The sequence below is a fragment of the Silene latifolia genome, chromosome 2 (genome assembly GCF_048544455.1).
Source record: "Silene latifolia isolate original U9 population chromosome 2, ASM4854445v1, whole genome shotgun sequence".
NCBI classification, from domain to species: Eukaryota; Viridiplantae; Streptophyta; class Magnoliopsida; order Caryophyllales; family Caryophyllaceae; genus Silene; species Silene latifolia.
In genome coordinates this window covers 150,626,378-150,632,377 of record NC_133527.1, presented here as the reverse complement: position 1 = coordinate 150,632,377, position 6,000 = coordinate 150,626,378, and positions in this window count along the sequence as shown.

The window sequence follows — 6,000 nt, the reverse complement described above, 5'->3', positions numbered from 1 at the left end:
TGTCTTTTTAGGCCATTTATGCACGCATTTCGATGCTATTATAATAGTTATTTCTACGAATATGTCCCCGAATTGCGTACTCTGGGATTTCTTGTATTAATTGCAGGAATATGCTTAAAGATGCGGAATTGAGCGTAAAACCGTCTTCCAAGCTTGAATTTAGGAGATAAGTATATTTGGAGCTTAGGAACTTGTTGGAGCTTGTGTCCTCCACAAATTAATGTGATAACATTTATAAAACTCTTATAGGTTCACAAGAGTATACTTCGTATTTTATCAGTTGATTAACGATTACTTAATAACGGTTGGCTTGCTAGAAAGTTTGACGTTATTATCATACAGATGGCGGCGATCAACTGGTCCCTAAAAGTCACACCTAAAGGATGTGTTTGAGAGATGTGATTGTATGAAAATATAATAACATTGATGCCTGGCTAAAAGGTTAGTCCATGTATTTGACTAAACAGTTAGTCAATGTGTTGATAAGACGATTATTTAATTTAATTAAATAATATTAGCTGAGACGAATTAACTGTCAATTCGTAAATTGAATATAATATGTTATATTTAATTAATGTATATAATGTTGGCTTGAACGAATTAAGATATTAATTCGTAAATAAACGTAACCAGTTATATTTAATTAGCTAATTATAAATATGCGATATTTATAGTTAAAGTATATATTATACGATATTGTCATAATAAATTATTACAGACCGGCATTAATAAATCGACTGCAAGCTGTTGTATGTAGACTTATTAATACGGAATAAATTAAATGACAATTTATAAATTATACACTTTATATACATTTTGTAAACTACCAAAAATAAGAAGATATAATCACCTCATTTTGGTAGTTGAAAAAAACCGAAAATAAGGAGATTATTCTCCTCATTATTTCGGTTGATTTGGCCGAAAATTAGGAGAAAAATATCTCCTCTTTACTTCTCTTATTTCGGTTATAATAAGAGAGGGGGATATCATTTTTCCTTAACCTATTTTTTTAACCTAGGATTCTCTCATCAAAACAAAAACACAAAAACCCTAATTAATTAGTAAATTGGGGATCGATTCTAGCAAAAATCAAAAGGGCATTTCTCATATCATCTTGGGTGCAACGATTAGGCGAATATCAATTTTGATATTGTTCTTAGGCCGAATTTGCAAGGACCAAAGGTTGATTATTTATCCTCTACTATTTTGTTTATGTAATTTATTTTATGACTCGTATTCATTATAATAATTTCGTTATAATCCTTATAATTAAAGGAAAGTATACCGATAATTCCCACAAGTGGTATCAGAGCCAAGGCCACGAAATTATTTTTTGATAATTTTCATAATTGAATTAAACAAAATTTCGAGAAAAGAAAAAAAAAATCGGTCGTGTAAAAAAAAAAAAATTGTCGTGTAAAATTTTTTTAGCCGATTGTTTTTGTTTTTTTTTTTATGATTATTTCCATTTTGATTCATTCATTTTGTTGTTTTAATAAGTTAAAATGATTATATCATGAATTTGTAGATGTTTGATTTAATGAGGATTAAATTAAAATGTAAATTGAAAATTTTCATTGTTGATAAATTGTTTTTGCTATATAGTTTTGGCATAGAAATTAATTTAATGATATTCAAATCAATTGTGATGAATCATATATATACAGATAATCGATTTTGTCATAATTTGGATATTCATTTTAAGAGGTTAAATTGAATTATGAAGTTTGAATCCATGTTTAAATTAATAGATGATGTTTATGTTAATCATGTTATATTAGCAACATTAAACAATTTGTTCATCTTATTTTTTTTTCGATGAAAAGGGGCTGCTGTTTTTAGCCGAGAGCTTTACAAGAAAAAAAAATTCTGTTTTTAGGGCTTTATGCCGCAAAATGCCGAGAGCTGGAAAAATAAAAATAAAATTGTTTTTTTTATTCGGTTTCTGAGGAATTACCGAGAAGAAAAAAAAAATTTCTGTTTTTGTTTTTTTTTTTCTTTTGCCGAGACCATAAAAAAAGGAGGATTTTTTTGTTTTGTTTTGGCCAATATTGATTATACATTAAATTAATAATGTATGATTAATTGTTGTGAAGAAGTTCACAATTTTAGATACCTAATTATTTTAAAGAAGTTTAAAATAATGTTGAATAATTCATATTACAAGTTTAATGTGAATTAAGATTAAAATTAATGTGAGTAATTGAGGAATTGTCACTTAATTTGATCATTTAAATAGGTGGTTTGGATAAATTAATCTACATAATTAAGGAATTATGTCTTCAATGTTTAATTTTTAGTTGATGCATTTTTTTTTTGTTGAATGAATCGTTGAATGGTTTTATTTACGTATTTTTGCAATCGGTTGTAATTTGTAATACCTAGTGTGGCCTTAGTTAAATTATGTTTTCGTAATGATGAAAACATAATTTTTAATGTAATTTGAGATCTCGAATCTCCTTTTATTTTCTTTAAGTATTATGTTTTGAAATTAGAATGTAAATAGGTTTATTTTGTAATTTTAATTATAATTTTAAAGAAGACTAAAGATGGAGATTGGAGCTCACTCCCGCTACATGGACCAAGATGGAACATCAAGACAAGCTTCTCGGGTCCAAGGATGGATTCCAAAATTGTATTTAATGTTCAATTTGGTAGATAGGCCACACTAGGACTTTATTTTTGTTTTACGTTTTACCGTTCTTATTGCTTTTCATTCACATGATAGTTAGTGCATCATATTTCGCCTAAACCAAACCACCTACTAAAATGCATGAAAATTGACTCATATAGGTTGAATGTTAGTTTTCATCGACATACAGATGTCACACTTTTAAGCCATCACCTTAGTTTGTTCATTCTCGCATGCTAGATTATTAGTTCACTTAAAATGAATTAAAATAAAGTTGATGGGATCTTCCTCTAAAACTGAAATTGAGACTAGTCTTTATAAGGGCAAACAACTATGAATCCCTTCTTCGTCGGTAGGCATATAGGACCTTACTCTCCATATGACCCCTTCTACGTTGGGTAAGTAGTTTGTGTTGACTTAGTTTACCTCAACATTATAATCCGAAGAGTTTCTCGTGATTATGATGGACTAAAGATAGAATTTACAGAAATTTATCAACCAAGAATTCTAACAGTAGAATTATCCAAAAGGTTAGCTTATCAATTTACAGATAATTGAGTCTTGGGATCATTTATATAATTCTTGAGGGAGGTCAATTGTATAAATGCTTGAGTCTTCGCGTTATAACAGTATTGCATTAGACTTAAATCATAACGATGAGTATGCTTATTATATTTATTCTTCTTTTCCAAGTGTAGAATACGTTTATTTTGATAATACTGTTACAACAAATGGTTAGAAATAACAAAATCCCAATGCCAAGTGCCACACTTGGACACGAGTCCTAGCTGAAAGCTTTTATGGACCACATGAATCAGTTCACACGTCTGAAAAATGACGGGTCCAACTTTGCGGACTGGGAGGCATCATTGCGGAATGTTGCCATTGCTGACGGTAAGCTCAAGTGCTTAGCTGAGCCAATACCGGTAAACCCAGGCCCCAATGCAGGAGTTAACGAGTCACTTGCCTATAGTGACTTCGTCATGGAAGCGGGTGCGATAAAGAACGTACTCATCTTTGCAATGGAAACCAATTTTGAGAAACGCTTCATTGCCAAGGTGCAAACAAGATTTTCACCACGCTCACTAATGAGTTCTCAAAAGCACCAAGAATCATTATTTATGAGCATACCTGTCGCTTCTTTGATACGAAACTCCAGAAGGGCCAACCGATTAGCCCACACATTCTCAACATGATTGAGAATGTCGAGAAATTGGAGGCACTTGATTGCAAAATCAGTGAGAGCATAGTCATTGACCGTATGCTTCATTCACTTCATGATGGTTTTGCCCTTTTCAGGGCAAATTACTACATGAATGACATGAAGAAAAGTCCTCATGAGCTACACTCACTTCTCGTACAGACCGAGAAGGATATGAAATTGAGTGGGAGCCTGAAACAAGATGTTCTCATGATCTCCAACAAGAATAAGGGTAAGGGCAAAGCTCGCGGGGACCTAACTGTAGGTAAGCCAAAGTTTAAGAAGCCAGGAAATGGTAAGAGTGGGCCTGGTGAGATAAGTGGCTCACAAGGCAAGGCAAAGAGCAAGGGCGGTGACATTGAGTGCCACCATTGTCACAAGACTGAACATTGGAGGAGGAACTGTCCCGTATACCGTGAGGACATAAAAGCAGGCCGCGTCACTCCTGTTGGTATGTCATCTTATATTCATATGATTGAGATTAACCATGCAAGTTTCGGAACTTGGGTACTTGATACTGGTTATGGTTCTCATCTGTGTAATCATTTGCAGGGCCTAAAAAACATCACACCTCTCGGAAAGGGTGATGTGGACCTGCGAGTCGGGAATGGCGCTAGAGTTGCTGCAGTCTCGAAGGGAACATACGTAATCCAACTCCCTAGTGGTTTTGAGTTATTTTTATATAACTGTTACTATGTACCCAGTTTGTCTACGAACATTATTTCTGTTTCCGTACTCGATAAAGACGGTTTTGCATTTTCAATAAAGGATAATAGCTGTATTTTCTCTTTTAATAAAATGATTTATGGCAAAGCAGTTTCCATGAATGGAATTTACATCTTAGATCAAACTACAGATATATTACACGTGAATAATAAGAAATTAAAGATTGGTGACAAAGATCAAACCTATCTATGGCATTGTCGAATGGGACACATAAATGAAAAACGTGTAAAGAAACTCGTCGAGAATGGGACTATTCCCGCATTCGATTTTTCTACTTTTGCCACGTGTGAATCATATCTCATTGGCAAAATGACTCGAATTTCCTTCAAAAGTGTTGGAATGCGCGCAAGTGACCTATTAGGACTCATACATACTGACGTATGTGGACCTATGTCAATTACCGCTAGAGATGGCTATAGATATTTTATCACTTTCACGGACGATTTGAGTAGATACGGATATGTCTACTTAATGAAGCATAAAAGTGAGTCCTTTGAGAAATTCAAGGAATACCAGAACAAGGTTGAGAACCAACTGGGTAGAAAGGCTAAAGCACTCCGTTCAGATCGGGGTGGCGAATATCTTTCAAATGAGTTTGATCAACACCTTCAAGACTGTGGAATCGTTTTACAGTTAACTCCACCTGAAACACCTTAATTAAATGGTGTGTCCAAACGGAGAAATTGAACTTTTATTGATATGGTTCGATCCATGATGAGTCACACGGTAGTACCTGATTCATTATGGGGTTTTGCTCTTTTGTCAGCTGCTCTTATACTTAACCGAAGTCCGACTAAAGCTGTCGACAAGACTCCATATGAAATGTGGAAGGGAACGGTCCCTAACTTGTCCTTTATTCGGGTTTGGGGCTGCGAGGCTTATATCAAGCGGAGACACGAGGATAAGCTCGGCCCGCGATCGGTCAAGATATACTTTATTGGTTATCCAAAAGGAACGTTTGGTCATTACTTCTATTCGCCTACCGAACAACGAGTTTTTGTTGCGGCTAGTGCAAAGTTCTTAGAGAAAGAATTTCTCGAGAACAAGATAAGTAATAGAACCTTCGAGTTGTCGGAGATTCAAGAACCAACAACCGAGGAACAGATAGAGGAAGTTGTTCCTCCAACTGATGATATGGTTAATATTCCTCAGGAACCCAAGAGGTCGGGTAGAGTCTCTAATCCTCCAGACAGATACATTGGTATGGTCGAGGAAAATGACGTTTTGCTCCTAGAGAGTAATGAACCCGCTACCTATAAAGGTGCCATGACCTGTTCCGACTCAAAGATATGGCTTGAAGCCATGCAGTCCGAGATGGACTCCATGTATGACAATGACGTATGGGATCTAGTTGATTTACCTAATAAGGTAAAACCTCTACAGTGCAAATGGCTTTACAAAATAAAGCGTTTTGTAGACGGGCAACCAGATACCTATAAGG